Source organism: Macaca nemestrina, chromosome 7 (assembly GCF_043159975.1).
Source record: "Macaca nemestrina isolate mMacNem1 chromosome 7, mMacNem.hap1, whole genome shotgun sequence".
In the NCBI taxonomy this organism is placed as follows: domain Eukaryota; kingdom Metazoa; phylum Chordata; class Mammalia; order Primates; family Cercopithecidae; genus Macaca; species Macaca nemestrina.
This window is the reverse complement of record NC_092131.1, coordinates 88,493,041-88,512,959: the sequence shown is the minus strand read 5'-3', so window position 1 is coordinate 88,512,959 and position 19,919 is coordinate 88,493,041. Positions and strand designations below refer to the sequence as shown.

The following is a 19,919-nucleotide window of genomic DNA, read 5'->3' as shown; positions in this document are numbered from 1 at the left end:
AAAGAAAACCATCGAAAAGCGGGCAAAGGATAAGAACAGACGCTTCTCAAAAGAAGACATTTATGCAGCCAACAAACACATGAGAGAAAAGCTCATCATCACTGGTCATTAGAGAAATGCAAATCAAAACCACAAAGAGATACCGTCTCATGCCAGACTGGAGATTCTGCATTTCTAAAAGTCTCCAGCTGATACTGATGTTGCTGGTCAATAGACCATACTTCATGTAGCAATGGTCTAGTCATGACCTAGTTAAAATGTCCAAGGAGACAAGTTCCTAAACAAGAAAGCCTCGGGAATATCTCTACCTCACCGACATAATGACAGAAAAAAATAAGAATTGGGAGTGATTCTTAAAAATCAAATGCTTCTCTCTCAAAGTCAAGTTAAGGAGTAGACATTGCCTGATTTCTATTAAATCCTACTAAGATTCTGCCAGATAGTAGAAAACATTGTAATACAAATTGAAAACCATCTTTATTCCTGTCACTTATCCATTTATACCTTACACTATACCTTACCTATACACTGTGCACTGGGATGTGTGGTACTAATCAGGGATACATGGTGACCTAAACTAGACCTGGAACACTCTTGTGGAGCTTATGATCCACTACAAATCCTAAACCCTGAATAAAATAGCCAGGTAAATAAATGCCAAATTAATCGTTCAGTAAGTGTTATAAAGGAAAGGTACGTTAAGGCCTAACATGATTCAATGGAGGTGGTGCAGGGAACTTTGTCTCACTCTTCATAGCATAAAAGTCGTCTTGAGAAAGGAATGCTTGAGTTAAGACCCCCCAAAAATGAATAACATAGTTTAGATAAAGGGAGATGAGGGTGAAAAGTGGATTTCAGGCACAGAGAATAGACTATGACATGATTTCATCTCCTTCTTGAAACAGTAACTCTGGCCATGGTAGCGAAGAGTTTAGAGAAGGACAAGGGCAAATGTGAAACTAATTATGAGGCAAGTATATTTGTTTTTGTTTTTTGTGTATTTTTGCAAGACAGGATGAATTTTATTCTATTTTTAAAAGAAACAAATTTATCTTTTTCTTTGGAAGACTTCTAGTAAAGAATAAAAGTCATGACATATTAATCCTCAAAATTGTTATTGTTGCTCAAAAAAGAAACTCAAAAACTAAAATTGGATCCAATCAACCCAGATAAAACACTGAAAATTATGAAACTTTTGCTCAAGATACAGTGATAAGTGCAGAAAAGCAGCAACTATTTAATCATGCCCAGCAAAAATGTGCAGTGTCCTCCAATGGCCAAACACACTCCGGGTGGTGGCCATGGGTGAAGAGGAAGAGGACTGGGGTTTTCTATGGGGTGATGACAGTGTTTTGGAGCTTGACAGAGGTGGTGGTGGCACAACACTGTGAATGTGCTAAACGAGGCAAGTATATTTGAAAAAGAGGGTGGCGGTCAACCTCTGCAGGTAGAGGTGGTGGTGGAAATGGAAGGAAATGCATATTACTACATATTCGGGAAGTAAAATGTATGTAAAGATTGGAAATGGAAGTGGAAGGTTAGGAAGATGGTCACAGATACCTTGCCATGGCGCCTCACCCTAATACTTCAGGGCATGCCAGCCTGACTTCCAGCACTCACCCTCGCGTTTCCTTACCTGAGGGCTTTCTCTGATCACGGAAGCTGCTTTTGCTGTCCCTGCTGCAGGTTGGGCATGCTGAGGAATCAATGCCACTAGGAGACAGTCCATAACTAATGACTATCAGAAACTGGTGTACAAATACCCTTTACTTCTCAGCACGCTTCTGAGATGAGTTTTCTACACTGGCTCTCAGAGTTATTCCAAGGTTAATCTCCAGTTATCCATTCTGGTAACTGCTTCATAGTTCACTCTTTATAAGGGTCTTTGCCCCACTTCCCAGTTCTCCTACCAGAGATTCTGATTCCTACCAAATGAATCACCTGCAGGTGAATCCTAGTCTCTGGATCTGCTTTCAGGATAGCACTGTAGTCAGATGAATGGGAATCCATTCTCTTAGAAATGCAAGAAGAGCATGTGGTTTGGGAAAGTTCATTAGATCAGTTTTGGAGTTGAGTTTGAGGTGCCTGTGAAACATTCAAGTAAAACTATCATCCAGCAGTCAAATATTAATACCATGTAGCAGTTGTCATCTGGAATTCCTAGGATGCAATTTGTATTAATAATTTGATATACTCATTGGCAAATAAGTAAAAATAACCAAAGCTTTGGAGAAGAAAATGACCTAGAGGATGGTATAGCATTGAAAGATGTGAAGGCCTGGAACTCAGCCTTGCAGAGCTTCAGAGTTTAATGGCCAATTAGAGGAAAACAAGCCCACAAATTAAATAGAGGAGTTGTAGCCAGAAAGGTGGAAATTTTCTGGGAAATCAGGAGGGAAAGTAGAGTAGAGTTGTCACTGAAGCCAAAGGAAAAAAAGTGTTGGAACAGCAGTGCTGAATTCTGCTGAGAAGAAATGTGTCTTGAAAAAAAAATGTACGTAAGACTTAGAGACGTGAACGTTATTGGTGATTTCTGCACTGGCCATTGCAGGGGTATGATGGGGAGGGAACCATATTTAAATATATTGAACAGGAGGTGGACATGAGGAAGAGATGAGCTTTTCTTGCTGTCTGTTAAGTATGCCAGCCATACCCCTGCCTCGTGGCACCTATACATACCATCTCCTCTGCCTGGAATACTCTTTCGCTAGATATTTATATTTCTTGCCCCAACACTTCCTTCAAGTCTTTTCCCAAATGTCACCTTTTCAGTGAGGCCTTCCCTGACTAGCTTTTGAAAATTATACCCAGTGGGCATGGGGAGATATTTGTTAAAGAGTTCAAAGTCTCAGCTAAACAAGATCAATGAGTTCTGGAGATCTGCTGTATAGCATAGTGACTGTAGTTAATAATTACATATTGTTCAGTTGTCTCTTGATATCTAGAGGAGACTAGTTCCAGGACACCCTGGAGACCACAAAATCAGCAGATGCTCAACCGCCTCGTATAAAATGGCACAGTATTTGCACATAACCCACACACATCCTTCCATGTAGTTTAAATAATCTCTACATTACATATACTAGCTAAGACAATGTAAATGCTACAAAAAGTTGTTATACTATATTTTTAAATTTGAATTATTTTTTTATGTTGTTATTTTTATTTTTTTCTAAATATTTTCCATCCGTGATTGATTGAATATGCAGATGCAGAGCCACAAATACTAAGGGCCAACAGCATACTTGAAAATTGCAAAGAGAGTTGATCTTAAATATTCTCACAACAATAAAATGGCAAGCATGTGAGGTGACAGATATGTTAATTAGTTTGATTTAACCATTTTGCAGTGTATACATATATCTAAAAAGCACCTTGTATACCGTAAAGGTATACTATGTTTTGCAATTATACCTTAATTAAACTGAGGGAAAAATGTACCCTTGCCACCTCCAACACACACTTCCTATTGACCTGACCCTTCTAATTTTTCTCCATCTTTACTCATCACCCCCCCAGCATGCCATATAGTTTATTTACCCCCTGTCTTCCCCCATTTGAATATAATATGAACAAGTCAGGAATTTTTATCCATTTTGTTCACTGCTGTATTCATGAGTATTTAGAGTAGTGTCTGGAATGTTAACAATTATTATTGTTGAATTAACTGATCAATTATTAATATTTTAAAAATATAAATAATATAAACACCTATTAAATTTTGCATTTAAATGCCATTATGAGCCCGACTATAAATATAAGTATAGATGGAAGGGGAAACCTTAAATGGTTTTATGCTTATTTTTTTTTGTTTATATGTTTTCTCACATTTCTCTACAATAAACTTCTACATTTGTATAATATTGAGAGTAAATATTTCTTAAGAAAAATTAACCTTAAGAGAGAGCTTGAAAAAATAAATAATTCACAGATAATTGCTGTGAAGGCTACGCATGGAAAGGGCAGAAGGGAGGTGGAAGGAGGGCAGAGAGCTGTGAGCTGAGTCAGAGTCTCAAGGCTTTTTCAGCATGAAACTCAGCAAAGACAATTGTTAAAAAGGCCTGCCCCCCACCGCCTCTGCTGTTCACTAAGCTTAGGCAATTACCTTAGTGTACCAAAATCTTTTCACGGCCCAGCATATACTGATTTAAGGACTCAACACTCTGACTTGATAAAACCTAAAATACGAAGCTACCTCAAAGGTGGGTGAGACTCTAAGGAGGCTCAAATATATAGTCCTCAATTCATTCTTATCTGAAATTAGTTACAATCTGATACAACATATTAGGAGACAAGAACAGGAGAATGGTAAAAATCAAACCTCACTTCAAAAGATTATAAATTATTGCTCTCAGATTACTATTAACTAACACAATATGTACAGTGAGTCTCTTCTCTTCCTCTTCCCAAATACAGAAGAGAACATGAAAGACTAGGAGCCACACACATTACCCCAGGGAAGGCAGAGTGAAAGGGCAGTCCGGGTGTCCTGAACTGCACCGCTCACGGAGGGGGCCTGTCCCACAACCAGCCGGGCTATTTCAATCTATTCTTACCTGACAAAAAGGATCTGGGGGACTTGGCTCCACTGTAGGTGGGCAATTTTATTCCAACTGGTTTTGGGTGCTAGTTTTCTGCCCAGTGGTCAAATTCAGAAACCCAATCAGGACCTAGGTCTCCATCTGGAGCTCTTAGGTTAGCTAATTAATGGCATCTTGGTCCTCAAGGAAGGGTTTGTTGTTTTTGTTGGCGTGTTTGATTGGCTGTTTGCCATTGCATTAAAGTTCTTTGTCTTACCCAGCAATTGATGAGTTCAAGGCTATCCTGGCACGTTTGGTGACGTGGCTTGAACCCTCCCAGAGTGTTACTGACTGAGATTAGCTACTAACCAAAGTTTAGTGAAGAGAAGACAATGAGCTTCTGAGCTTGCTGGAAATGTCACAGAGGCTTGGTTGCCATGGCAGCGATTGTCAGATGAGAGCACAGAGAAGGGTGTAAGAGAAAGGAGAGAAAAACTTGCAGGAAAAGCTGAAGCATAATATTATAGTAAAATATATATATATAATATATTATATATAAGTATTTAAACTTTAGACTTTATGTATGTATTATAGTATACATCTTATATTATATATATATATACTGGCTAAACTTACAGTACAGTAATGTGTTGAAACTTGAGGGGAAAATCACTTTTTGAGAGAGACTGGCTTTCCAGCATTTTCTTGGAGAGATGTGGTTTCATGGAAGAATGGTGTCTGAGCTACATTTTGTCTTATTCTAAAGGTAAAAGGAATGGGACTGATTTGGAAGCACATAGACTATTGCAATATCAATACCAATACCAGACTATTGTAATACCAATTTATAAAAGGAAACTAGGTATCCATTAAAATGGCAGAAAATCAACAGGTATTTTCTGTAACAGATCATTGAGTTGGATGTGAAATGGTTTAAAGCTTTAAATACTCCAGGGGCTCCTGCAAAGTGTAAACTTAGCGTTGCCTTGAATTAGCACTGAAAGGACAGCAGGATTGAGGGAAGAAAGAAGGAATCTAGTCATCTAGTAATATGACTCTGGATGATGTTTGCTCTAAATTGCTCCCAGCATCAGTATGTGGAAGGTGGGCAGAGTGTGTGAACTTCAGAGCCCCTGCAGGGCTTCAGTTGGTTTGAATAAAATGATGAGGGTTATCCTGCCCCCTTGTGGCTATGGGCCAACATGCCAGGGCTTGGAGAAGGAAAGGAAGAAATTAATGAATCACAGAGTTGCCTGACTGAAGAAAGAAAGTTCAGAAACACATCCTGTTCTCTCTTCCCTACAGAAGTCAACTTGCCCATCACTTGATTAGCTAAAAGTGAATGGGGCTTAAAGTTCAGTCCTTGAATGAGATTTTGCTTATATAGCCCTCCTAGGACTTTTGTCCTGTCAGAGTAGCTTATTGCACGCTGTGCTCCTTGTGATCAAAGGTTAATTAATCTTGTCTCTCCAAAGTCTAAAGTTTAAATCCTTATTCATTAAATCAGGCTGTTTATCAAGTACAGTGCTTTACTAATGAGATTATTTCAGAAATAAGCAAACAAAACAATAAGACGTATGCTGTATGTTTTTTTGAGACAGGGTCTTGCTCTGTTATCCAGGCTAGAGTGCGGTGACACAATCACGGCTCACTGGAGCATTGACCCTGTGGCTCAAGTGATCCTCCTACCTCAGCTTCCCAAGTAGCTGGGACCACAGGTGTACACCACCACGCCCAGCTAAGTGTTTTTATGTTCGTTTGTTTGTTTTATTTTGCAGAGTTGGAGGTCTCCCTAGGTTGTCCAGTCTGGTTTCGAACTCCTGGGCGCAAGTGAACCTCCCGCCTTGGCTTCTCAAAGTGCTGAGATTGTGGGCATGAGCCACTACACCTTCCCAATATTGTTGACCAGAGTAAAGAAAAGGCATAAACATTCAGTAACAGTTATAAGCCATATTCAGATTAGCTATAATTTTCACTAGAACCATGCCAATCTCTTGAAAGATAAAACACCAAACCAAATGTAGCCAAATCTAATTGCTTCACCTCTGAATTATTTTTTTAATCACTTGAAAAGGGTAATGGTTCCCTCACATTTTGTATATAAAATCTACTGGCACAGAGCCTGGCTAGGGGAAGGCTCAGAAACTTGAATGCTAAATAGAATCCCAGGTGATTCTTACACACACTGAAGTATAAAGGTCACTGGACCATTCTAGTGACCATGGGTCCCCTCTGGTTGGCCCGTAGGTGTAATGTAGGGGAACAACTTTCAAACTACCACATCTGAGGAATAAGAGGAGGTTGGAAGGTTACTTTTAGCTGGTGATTGGGAAAGTACTCAAATTTGAGATTTGTTAAAGTTCATTTTAGTTATCACAAATGAAAGAAGAAGCACACATGAGGAAAGGAGAGCTCCAGGGCTCCATGATAATTCAGCATGCCACAAGAGAACACGCAGAGACAATTAAATGAAATCACAACAATGATAGATGAGCAAGATAAAAAAATATTGAAATAAAGATATAGAAATTTTACAAAAAGAAACAATTAGAAATTCTGGAGCTAAGAATTCTATGACCGAAATAAAAAATTCACTCAGGGGGTTCAAAAGTAGACTAGAGCAAACAGAAGAAGGAATCAGCTCATCCAGACACTAGTCATTTGAAATTATATAGACAAAGGAACAAAAGAAAAAAGAATAAAAAGAGCAAATGAACCTATGGACTTAAGGGACATCATAAAGTGAAATAATATACCAATCACAAAAGTTCCAGATGGAGTAGAGAAAAATAAGAAAATTATATTTTTTTCCGGAATGACTATCTTCTTGAGGCAGATGATATGTCAGAGAAGATTGTTACTTTTTTCTGAAATTACAAATAGTAATATCTGATTTGGGGGGTCATGACTAACGGAATCCCAACATAAATATTATTAATTTTACATATATGCCTGTGCATGTGTGTGCATAAGGAATTGCACCAAAGAGGTCAGGTGGTCATCATCAAAGTGACAAAGAATCAATAGAAGTTTTCCATAAGCAGGTCATTGGGGAAGGAGGTTAAAGAAGATTCTCCAACTGCAATATGAAAGCATTAGCAAGCCACAAAGTCTAAATTCACCAGAGGTGTTTCCAAGATGGAAGATTAGAGTATCTTTAAGTTTCTACTTGGAGAAAACACAGGATGTGGAGACAGCAGTAAAAGGACCTGGCTAATGCTACTCAGAGACGTATTCATCCAAAGTTACACCCAGCAGCAACTGGTGAATGACTAGACTGCTTCCAGTATCACTGCCTTTGTCAGCTTGGATTAGATACATTCTGGCTGCATCCTACCGCTTCACTTCTTAGCTCTGCTTAAATAACCAAAGAAAAGAGAGACAGAACATAAAGCAAGTTATAGAGAGTCTAACAGAATATAACATCTGAAACTGGTATGACTTCCACCTTTCTATGAACTATGCCCAAAAGTTCAAATGCACAACATTTTCAATGCAGGATACTACCATGGGTCTACATAAGCAGCAAAGAAGAACAATGATCTAAGGCTTTCCCTCTCACAGGCTGTTGCTGAAACTGCTGAAACTGTTGCCAAAGTAGCTCATTACCCTGAAAGCTTCTTGTGGACAATCGTCATTTTGAATAAATCTTTGTCAAAATGAGGACTCATTTTTCAGTAAAATTTGTTGCACCTAAATAAGCAGGAATTTAAGCCATAGTCATGGGCTATTGAACAAATTTATCAGTGTTTAAAATGATATATATTTAAAGAAAAGAAGCCAAAATTGTATTAATAGAAGTTTTCCACAGTGTCCAAAAGGCATAATAATGACCAGAAAAACATAACAAGTGGAAGACATCAGAAGATTAAATATATTAGACTCCAGATATCCTATTTGTGAAAAGAAAATAAACCAAATTAAATTATAGCCATATCTAAACTCTTACTGTCTGTAAGCTTCTGTTTAATCATTTTTAAATGATACAGCTGTCTTCAAAAGAATTTTGTGACTATTAGATTATGCATGTGGAATCTACTGGTACGGTAATTAGCACATAATAGAAACTAAATACAATCATTTCAACATGAAAAAACCTGGACAGAGTGTTTACACCCATTGGGTCAGAGAAAATATAATTTTTAAAAAGAACATGGCCGGGCGCGGTGGCTCACGCCTGTAATCCCAGCACTTTGGGAGGCCGAGGCGGGCGGATCACAAGGTCAGGAGATCGAGACCACGGTGAAACCCCGTCTCTACTAAAAATACAAAAAATGAGCCGGGCGCGGTGGCGGGCGCCTGTAGTCCCAGCTACTCGGGAGGCTGAGGCAGGAGAATGGCGTGAACCCGGGAGGCGGAGCTTGCAGTGAGCCGAGATCGCGTCACTGCACTCCAGCCTGGGTGACAGAGCGAGACTCTGTCTAAAAAAAAAAAAAAAAAAAAGAACATGGACTCCTTGGGACAAGGTATGAGAGAAGGCTCTGAATGTGATATTAGACCCCAGGTGTTCTTATACTCACACTCACACTGGAAGCAACTGGGCGGTACCAGCGGGCATCAGTTCCTGCTCCAGAAGTCTACAGCAGGAGTACAGGAGACCAAATTTTAATACTACTACACTGAGTGACAAAGCTGGCAGGGAGGTAACTCTCAGTGGGTGACTGGGAAGGTACGCAGGATATAGGGATTTGTTAGTGGATTTTAACTGTCACTTCATGAAGTATATATGATGGAATGGGAACTCCAAGAGCCTGAAGCACTTGATGCCATCCAAAATGGGCCTGTTTTTTCTTAATCCAGAGCCACCCTGGAGGTGCCAGGTAGGCAGCAAGCCAGTAGGGCCATGACTAGGTAACAGTATCACCAACGGATTCAAGAAGGCCCTTTCACCTCTGAGTTTATCACTGGAAGTAAAACACACTGGGGGACTGAGTGATGCACTGTGATTGTCCCCACTGCTCCTAAGGGATGCCCTCAAGGGACAATCTGTGCCCAAAAAGGAATGCAGAGTAAAAGGAAAGGAACATTTCCTGACATTCTACTCCTTTTTGTACAACAGCTAAAGAGAATTGTTCGTGAAGCTCAAACTGTGACAGGTATCCCCAAGAATCCAAAATGCTGCACAGTTAAGAGGGTGTAGGTGGGAGCCCAGTGATTGCTGGCTGATATTTCCACTGAGTGTGTAATCTTGCTAAAACACTGGGATACGAACTTTTCTTTATATTTATTTATCAATATATATTTATTACAATGTAGTATATAAAATAATATATAATGGTTTCATAAGGTTTCCCTTCCTCCTTGCAGGCATCTGAAATGTCTATCGAGGAAATATCTGCTTGAAAATACTACCAGAAAAATCTGAGTTGACACCTCTGTTTTCCCTCTTCTTCCAGATAAAAAGATGACAGAAGCCAGTGGACTTCGTATCACTACAGAGGAGAGACAACATTTGTAAGTAATGGGTGGTTATTTTTATTAAGTATAATTAAGATTTTTTAATTCTTGTATTTACAGTGAAAGAAAAAAAATTGTACAATCCACAATGACTCAAGGCAGGAGAATGACCCTCAGTGTGTAAAACTCTGAACAGTGTGGCAGGAACAGAGATGTTCTCAAAGAGCAAAAAGCCTGCTACTGAATCAGGAAAATCCGGATGGAAGAGCAGCAAGAATAGCTCCAAGTATTCTAGCTAAGAATTTGGAAGAAAAGCTACTTCTCCTTTCTCTCACATTTTCTCTTCCCCTTCTTCAATGTTTAATTAACAACCACTCATTCCAGAGCCACCCTAGACACACGAGAGGCTTCTTCTCAAAAACTCCTTATTCTTCCCGTAATTTTGAGGTGAGTTTACACTGACTCTAACCAAGAATGAAACAGGGCTTCTCATTCAAAGAAAACACCCCTGAAACAGACTTGTCCTTTCAAGATTACATCTCTTTGCCCTATTTACATGCAACCTTACCAGTTGGTTCAAGTGTATAAGTTATGGTTACACAAAAGAATGTGGGAACCCTTTCTGCACATGCTTCAGTTAAGTCTCAAATATAGAAAATTTAGGTTGTCTCGTTCTGGTTTAACACATCCTACTATCCCTTCCAATGATTGAATTTCCAGTCCGAAGCCTTCTTTATTGAGCCCATAACCTTAGAAATATGTTTTATAGCTTCCCATTTTAACTCATCAGTCTATTTGTATGCCATGGTTGGTCTCTCTGAAAGAACACAAAATTATTTTTATATTTGGATCTCCCTTCAGCATTCGATGATCACTGTTAGCCTGGCAGATACCTGCCTCGCTGCCTCAGGTGATGTATCTAATGTAAACTATAGAATCTATGAGAAATATGTAAATAATATTTTCCTATGATATATAACCTCGGTTCCTAACACAGATGTCCTGAGGCAAATCTTCCAAATTCACAGGCAAAAATTTGATATAAGTAAGTTACATGTGAACCAATTCAATCAGATGCAATGAGAGAAAACAGCTAGCATATAATATACATCGCTGAAAGCTGTGCAGAATAAAAACTTGGATTTTAGAATCAATATATTTGGAAGCACAGTGGAATTCCAATGGTACATTTAAACATGTGAGAGTGCTTTTCTACTCTAAAACTGGAAAGGAGAGGGGAGTAGGATTTAATGAGATAATGAACATTATATAACTGTCACAATAAATGTTTAATACATGGCAATGGTGGTTGTTATGCTTACTATCTTAGAAGTCAAATGTTCTTTAAAGAAAGTGTCCAAAAGTAGATTTGCATCATAAATGGTGCCAAGAATTAGGGCAAAGGGCAGGTCAAAGAGGAATAGGGGGTATAATGTAGCAGTTGTCAGCTTTGGTTAGTAACCTGGTTAATGTCCTTCTCTATTATAAATAGGGATCTAATTCAAAGGAAGGAAAGGTCTAATACTACACAATATACCCTTGCAACCATCTGAGCTGACAAAAAAAGCAGGGTCCCACGATAGCAGAGGCTTATGAGAAAAGGTCTGAACTGAATATATAAACACCTAAGTTTTAGGCCTCCTTCTTCTAACAGCCAAGATAACTTTGTATCATTCTAACGTCTCTGGTCTCTATTTCTGTGATATGAGGAAATTGAGCTTAATAAAACTAGAGGTCCTTTCTGACACTAACATTCTACACTGGTGTATTCCTATCACACTTTTAAAGTTAAATTTATGGTTTATTTTTTATTTTTTAATATAAGATAATTCATCACCAGTATAGTAACAAGATGAGAAGGCATCTGAGCTAAGGAAATAGATGTTTTTCCATCCGCCTCTTGTTGTCTTTCTATTATAGAGCAAGATCTTCCTAGTAAAGGGGTGAAGGCAACTTTTCTCTGTGTCAAATTAGCTGTTGCTCAGCAAATAGAAGTTAAATGCTGCTATACGAAGCAAATAAACACGTGCTAGCATGAAATCTGTGGCAGCATCCTCAGTACCCTACTTCAGTCAACAGAACTATCCAGGACAGATCTCCTAAAAACATAAGTTATTGACACTATAATGAGATTCTCTTTTTGTACTGACCTAATTCAATTTTAGATTATGTTTAAACTGATTTTTCTTAGAATTTTTCAAAATACCATACAAAATTTTCTTTGTAATAGGGAGAAATTATATGTATAAATACTTGAATATGTGTATCACAAAACATTACATCAAAGCAGAATTTAAATGAAAATATAGAAAGCCATTTGGACCCTATGTTATGTGATGTCAATGAAACCTATAGTCTGAAAAATAGAGATATGATATAGTGGGGGCTGTGGGGGCTGTGGGATCACATAGTAACATGTTAGCCACATTCTCCCATAACCCTGATTTCACTGAACTAAGACAAAGATGGGAGGTGAGTTATTGAATTAAGAACTATATGGAACTTTTTCACAAAAGTGCATTAAAAGAGTGTCTTGGAGTCAAAAGAAATAAATATAACCTTCTAAGACAGAGAAAACGACTATTGTAGTGGTCCCTATCGTTCATTTCCTTCATAGATTAGAAGAATGAGTGTTGTAGAAGCCAATAATATTTCTGGGCCTGTGAGTGAATGTATCCTCCTGGGCTTCCCCTGCAGCAGGGAGATATAGATCCTCCTTTTTGTGGTCTTCTCCCTCATCTACCTTCTGACCCTCATGCGTAACACATCCATCATCTGTGCTGTGTGGTCAAGCCAGAAACTCCAACACCTATGTACATCCTCTTGGCCAACTTCTCTTTCCTGGAGATCTGCTACATTAGTTCTGATGTGCCCAAAATGTTGGCCAATCTCATCTCCCAGATCAAGAGCATCTGCTATGCTCGCAGCCTGCTCCAGTTCTACTTCTTCTCCATGTGTGCTGCAGAGGGCTACTTTCTGTCTGTGATGTCCTTTGATCGGTTCCTTGCCATCTGTAGACCTTTGCATTACCCCACCATCATGACTTACCACCCGTGTGCCCGATTAGTGGTCTTCTGCTGGGCAGGTGGTTTTCTATCTATACTGATGCCTGCAGTGCTTATGTCCCGAGTGCCTTTGTGTGGTCCTAACATCATTGACCATTTTTTCTGTGACCTGGGGCCATTGCTGGTACTGTCCTGTGCCCCACTTCCCAAAACTGCTCTGACTCGTGCTACAGTAAGCTCTCTCATCATCTTCATCACCTTCCTCTACATTCTTGGATCCTATATCTTAGTTTTGTGAGCTGTTCTGCAGGTCCCAGCTGGCTCAGGCAGGAACAAAGCTTTCTCTACATGTGCTTCCCATTTCTTGGTTGTTTCTCTGTTCTACGGCTCAGTCATGGTGATGTATGTGAGTCTAGGCTCCAGGAGCCACCCTGGGACACAGAAATTTGTGACATTGTTTTACTGCATGGCAACCCCATTCTTTAATACCCTGATCTACAGCCTCTGGAACAAAGATATGAAAGATGCACTTCAAAAAGTGCTTGGAGTGCCATCAAAAGAAATATCTTGAAACACACAGAAATGATATACATTCTTCTACCATTATTCCATAAGAAATGCAAAATTTCTCTCATTAAAAAAAAAACTATTTTCTGGTGATGTCTGAGCATTTGACTTCTTACTCTTATAAAAGCATGACTCATTACACACAAAGAGCCCTGATCCTATCTCAAAGCAAAAAGTAAATGCAGCCCTAAGGTTCATTGTAGATAAGCTCTGTACAATTTTTATTCATCTATGTATCATTTTTCCCTTTTGGAGATTTTTTTAAGTCCTAAAACTATATGTAATTCAGTTGGATATACAAAGCTAAGACCCATGTTTCTAATTTGTATTTTGGCCTTATCCTAATGCAACTTTATATATTTTAAATGTGTTTCAAATTTATCAACTATTCTTTCCTTGCCAACTCTAGGTTTTCCTATAATGAAAAACAGCACTACTCACTGTACTCACAAAAATTAAATTGCTTTATCTATAATATCAATGACCAAGAATCTGTCACTGAAATAGGAATTTTTTTAATGTGTATTTTCCTTATTACTAAGTATTGGTAAGATGTTCATGGTGCGCAGCAAGTAAAAACTAGAAATGGTATAGTTTCTTAAGGGAAATTCCTGGCCCAGCTCTGAAGAGAATACATAGAAAGGCATGCATACATTCACATATGCCAAATCATTAAATATTTCTTACTCAAACCTGGGCTTCTATACTTTCTAAGCTTATAGTGAAGGAACATTTACTGTTACAGAAAATAAACATGGGATACCAGGGAATCGACTCTATCAACCAAAATATAAGCAACCTTAAAGCAGTCACCACTTAACATAAACTTCTTTACTTAATCTGATCACCTGCCAACACTCTGAACTTTCATGTTTTTAACTAAGGCACAAATATTAGGGGGAAAGGAAAGAGAGGTGTTTGTGATGTTGTCTCCTATACGCTGAAGAGAAAGTTAATGATTTGACTAAAAACATCCAGTCTACATTAGACTTCATATTCAGGTTTTTTCTATGAACATATACCTCTTTTATTATTTTATTTGTTAAATTTTATTTCCAATGAACACATGATAATTATGTATTTATGGGATGCAATGTGATGTTTTGATAACCATTCACATTGTGAAATGATTAAATCAAGCTAATTAATAAATTCATCAAATTCATCATCTCCTATACTTATTTTTTGTGGTTAAAACATTTGAAATCCACTCTTTTAGTAGTTTCTAAATATACAGTGCATTATTACTTATTATAGTCACCATTCTATGAAAGAGATTGCTAAATCTTATTCTTTCCATCTAACTGAATTGTTGTATCCTTTGATCAACATCTCTCCTCCCCTCAGCCGCCTCTCCCCTCCAGCCTTAGTTAACCACCATTCTACTCTCTTTTTTTTTTTAAGAGTTCAACTGAATGAGCTATCACCTCATATCTGTTAGAATGGCTATCATCAAAAAGATGAAAGATAAGTATTGCTGAAGGTGCAGAGAAAAGTAAACATTCGTGCACTGTTGGCGGAAATGTAAATTAATATAACCATGGAAAACAATATAGAAGTTCCACAAAACACTAAAAATAGAATTACCATATGATTAAGCAATTTCACTTCTGGGCATATATCCAAAGAAACTGAAATCAGTATGTCAAAGAGATATCTGCACTCCCAAATTCATTGCAGCATTATTCACAGTAACCAAGACATGGAAGCAACCTAGGTATTTGTCATCAGATGAGTAGATACACAAAATGTGATACATACACACAGTGGAATACTATTTGGCCCTTAAAAATAGAGAAATTCTGCCATTAGTGACAATGTGGATGAATCTGTAGAACATTATGCTAAGTGAAAAAAAAGCCAGACACACACAGACATCTCAAAATCCTCTTCCAAGTTATTTTGACTTTTGGAATATTTTCTATAATAAAATATGTTAAGGGATAAAGCTTCATAGACCACTGTGGAGCTAAGGGAGAATTCAGAGCAACCTGCAATCCCAAAGCACTAGTTCTTCTTGTCCTCTGCGGAGTGTAGAGACTATACCCACCTGAGATAACTCTATCAGAGTATAATTCTGCCAGTGTTCTTACTTATATCCAATAAAAGCTGACTCTAGCTGATTATGTCAATGAAAAGGATTTGTTGATGGAGTAGCAGGAATCTCACAGAACCAATGAAAGCTGAAGAACCATAATTGAGGCTTAAATTCAAAGATACATATGCAAACCACCATGCAGAACTGGTGATGAAAAATCGACATGACTGCAGCCATGACTGTGCTATGGGCCACTAAGCTGCTACATGAGCACCACTGTCATTCTGTTCTAGGAACTTGTCTTTTCTGCAATAAGTGTGCTTACCTTCTTCATTGTCTTTTTTTGTTTTGTTTTGTTTTGTTTTGTTTTGTTTTGTTTTTTTGAGACTGAGTCTTGCTCTGTCACCCAGGCTGGAGTACAGTAGCACCATCTCGGCTCACTGCAAGCTCCGCCTCCCAGTTCACGCCATTCTCCTGCCTCAGCCTCCTGAGTAGCGGGGACTACAGGCACCCGCCACCATGCCCGGCTAATTTTTTTGTATTTTTAGTAGAGACGGGGTTTCACCATGTTAGCCAGGATGATCTTGATCTCCTGACTTCGTGATCCGCCCGCCTCGGCCTCCCAAAGTGCTGGGATTTCAGGCAGGAGCCACTGCACCTGGTCTCTTTATTGTCATTTTTTATGCCAATATTTCAACATTGTTCCTCTTCCTACTTCTGCTTCTTGATTCAAAGCCTGGTATAGCTGTATCTGGTGGAGCCAAGAGTACATTTCTACACCTTTATGTGCAAGGGAAGCTGGGAGAGCTAATATCTGGCAATATAAATAACAATTACATAAATAGAAGCTCCAAGCCTGATAATATTGGGATTACCTCAAACATAAAAAGGGATGGAGATACTGGGCAGCAAACACACACACACATACACACACAGAGAGAGAGAAAGAGAGACAGAGAGAAAATATCAACTCAAGCCATTTATTTTGAATATCCTATATCTCTGAGCTATGTTCCCTCTAGAGATCACACAGGGTGGAAATTAAATTATCCACCTATGCAACAGCAGTGAAAGGGGAGCAGAATGAGTAAGGGGTAAAACACTGCCTCTTGGGTAGTTGAGGACTTGTCTATCTCATGATGAATGCTGTTAGAAGATACTGTGCTGATTGTAAGTTACTACTGCATTACCTGGAGTTCCGAGAGAAAAAGTTAAACTAAAGGTAATGAATTATCATCTGGAAAATCTCTGTAAGCTGCAGTAAAAAATTGAATGTTGTGCACTTGCCTTTCATCCTTCTTAGAACTAGTGAAGAAGATAGAGAGGATTCTTCACTTACTCCTTCACTTTAAGCCAAAAATTCTTAGACTGGGGGGAGGGGGGCCAATGAACCATAATTAACTGAATAACTGAAACCCTCACTCGTATCTAAGCTTTCATTGTGCTTGAAAAAGATGTTCATATATAAAACTGAAATATTTTAAAGTATGTTTTGTTTTAGTCTAAATGTTGTGTACATAAAAGCATAAAAGTTTTAATAACCGGGGCTTGCTTAGCTACACTGAAATGAATTATATTCTACTTTGTCATTTTTTAATTATACAAATTATATATTTTACAGTAGTCATTGTAAAGAAAAAAACCACAAAATAATGAAAATTATCATATCTCCACACCTCTACACACACACTTGCCTCCTCAGCAATGTGTTTAGTTTGGTGGATGTATTTCTAAGTCCTATTTCTGTACACTTACATATAAAAGCAAAATCTCAGGGTTTTATATACCTCAGTGGGTATATAAATTGGATTATACCTAAGTATCGTTCTACAACGGATTGACCCTCCCACCCACTCTGTACTCTCACCTAAACAGCAATGTCTGAAAGGGAAATTTCATCCAGCTCTGCAGGTACTTCTGTCAGTCTGGGACAAATCAGAACAAAGAAGCTGAAGATACAATTCTTCGGGAAAGACTTTCCCAGAAGCATGGATGTGTAAGGTCACTACTTCCACCACGTAGCACACTCAGTGGGTTCTTTCTCCTACCAAAATCAGGATTTGAATTAGGAAAATCTGTGAAATAAGAGCATGCTTGTTCTCTCCAGGCAAAGAAACTTTATTCTGAAAAATAAAGTCGATTCACTATTTGTTTAACCTCAATATTATCTGAGGTCTATATTTAGTCCTTAGACCTCTTTTTAACCTGTACTGTCCAATACAATAGCCACGACTCACATGCGGTTACTGAGCACGTGTAATGTGACTAGCCCTAATTAAGATGTGCTCCAAGTTTAAAATCAAATACCAGCTTTGAACACTTGGTGGGATGAAAGAATGTAAACATCTCATTAATAGTGTTTATACTAATTACATGTTGATATACTATTTTGGGTGAATTGGGTTAAATAAAAATACTATTAAAAATTTCACGGCTGCCCTTTAGCAAGGTGGAGTGGGCGCGCCACGCGCCCTTCTTCCCCGAGCTGCCAGTGGCCGAGCAGGTGGCGCTGCTGCGCCTGAACTGGAACGAGCTCTTCGCGCTGAACGCGGCTCAGGTGGCGCTGCCCCTGCACACGGAGCCGCTGCTGGCTGCCACAGCCTCCAAGCAGAGCCCACTGCTCCCGAGTGCGCCGTGGCCTTCATGGACCAGGTGTGCGCCTTCCAGGAGCAGGTGGACAAGCTGGGCCTCTGCAGGTCGACTCCGCCTAGTGCGGCTGCCTCAAGGCCATCGCGCTCTTCACACGCGACGCCTGTGGCCCACGTGGAGAGCCTGCAGGAGAAGGCGCAGGTGGCTCTCACCGAGTACGTGCGGGCGCAGTACCTGTCCCAGCTCCAGCGCTTCGGGCGCCAGCTGCTGCGGCTCCCCGCCCTACGCGCGGTCCCTGCCTCCCTCGTCTCCCAGCTGTTTTTCATAGGCCTGGTGGGGAAGACGCCCATCCAGATGCTAGACACGCTGCTGTCAGGGAGTACCTTCAACTGGCCCACAGCTCTGGCCAGTGACCACGACGGGGCCGCGTGCGCTGTGGCCAAGCCTGCAGACGGACCTCAAGGGACAGGGAATGCTGAGACCTCCAGGGGCCTCCCGGGACTCAGGACCCTGGCTTCTCTCCTCAGACTTACATTTTTTAATGACTGTGAAATGTTTGTCTTTTCAGTTTTTTAAATGATCATGAAACCAAAAAAAGACTGATCATCCAGACCTCAGCCTCCTCCTCCCCAGGACTCCTGGCCAGGATGGAGGTAAGGGGTGGAGGGTCCAATCCTGGGACAGTCTTGTCCCTCAGCACCTCAGGCATGAACTTCTGGGACGGTGGGGTTGGCTTCCCTGGCATGATGGACAAAGGCCTGGTGTCTGGACCGGAGGGCCGCTGCAGCGAGCAGGAGTAGCTAACATATGCCAGGCAGATCCTCTGGACACGTAATCTACCTCAGACAATACGTGATGACTCAATCAAGGCCGATAATAAAGACATTTCCTGCTAAAAAATAAAAAATAAATTACGACCGGGCACGGTGGCTCACGCCTGTAATCCCAGCACTTTGGGAGGCCAAGGCGGGAGGATCACAACGTCAGGAGTTCGAGATCAGCTGGCCAATGTGGTGAAACCCTGTCTCTACTAAAAGTACAAAAATTAGCTGGGCATTGTGGTGGGCACCTGAAGTCCCAGCTACTCAGGAGGATGAGGCATCACTTGAACGCGGGAGGCGGAGGTTGCAGTGAGCCGAGATCGCGCCACTGGGTGACAGAGTGAGACTCCATCTCAAATTAATTAATTAATTAATAATAAAATAATTTTAACCAGGTTTTCTTTACCTTTATTAATGTGGCTTTTAGAATATTTAAAATGATTTATGTGGGTCACATTATATTTTTATTGAACAGCGCTGATTTAGACTGATGTCAAAGATTTCAATAGCTCTAAATACCATTACTACGTTGACAAGTCTCAAGTTTTTATCTCCACTCCCAATCTTGTCTCATACCTCAAAAGTTGCATATCCAATTGCCTACTTAAATTTCCACTTTGATGTTTATTAGTTTCTAAATGTACTTCCTATCCTTTATTTCAGTGTACCTGCTTCAGCCATGATCTTGACATAGGATGAGAAACTCTGGCTAATGTACATACTTGAAGTGTGGGTTAGTCTTGTTCTGTCATGAGACAAAGTAGATTTCCCTAGTATATTTATGTAACCTGGTAATATTTATATAACTACATATATAAGTACTTACATTGTCATTCCTTTCCCTTTTCCAAGTGGAAATAACCACCTTAATTGAAAACCTGGATACTGCTAACCAAATCTAACTTTGTGTATAAGATAAATTTAAATATAGTACATATAATTTTAAAATTAAAATAAACATTTCCATATTTTAACAAAAAGT

At 39.5% G+C, this 19,919-nt stretch overlaps 2 protein-coding genes and 1 long non-coding RNA gene across 7 annotated transcripts in view; 1 reads left to right on the top strand and 2 right to left on the bottom strand.

The window, feature by feature from the left end:
* The window catches only part of LOC105499212 (olfactory receptor 4N4C), a 98,594-nt gene extending 93,669 nt beyond the window's left edge, over nucleotides 1–4,925 (bottom strand). Inside the window, exon 1 of the transcript XR_011626045.1 lies at nucleotides 4,798–4,925. The gene's annotated coding sequence lies outside the window, so the exon portion shown is untranslated. The remainder of the gene's footprint in view (nucleotides 1–4,797) is intronic.
* Nucleotides 1–4,935, bottom strand: part of LOC112423157 (olfactory receptor family 4 subfamily Q member 3) — a 39,545-nt gene extending 34,610 nt beyond the window's left edge. Inside the window, exon 1 of one of the 3 annotated variants that reach the window (XM_024786892.2) lies at nucleotides 4,798–4,935. The gene's annotated coding sequence lies outside the window, so the exon portion shown is untranslated. Of the gene's footprint in view, nucleotides 1–4,556; nucleotides 4,656–4,797 lie in introns of those variants that run through there. The other 2 variants (XM_071100537.1, XM_071100538.1) reach the window with 2 other exon arrangements.
* A 121-nt stretch (nucleotides 4,936–5,056) lies between these two features.
* The window catches only part of LOC105499206 (uncharacterized), a 61,030-nt gene continuing 46,167 nt past the window's right edge, over nucleotides 5,057–19,919 (top strand). Inside the window, exons 1-4 of one of the 3 annotated variants that reach the window (XR_011625390.1) lie at nucleotides 5,057–5,286; nucleotides 9,917–9,974; nucleotides 10,038–10,364; nucleotides 11,838–13,811. This is a non-coding gene — a long non-coding RNA (uncharacterized lncRNA). Of the gene's footprint in view, nucleotides 5,287–9,916; nucleotides 9,975–10,037; nucleotides 13,812–19,919 lie in introns of those variants that run through there. The other 2 variants (XR_011625388.1, XR_011625389.1) reach the window with 2 other exon arrangements.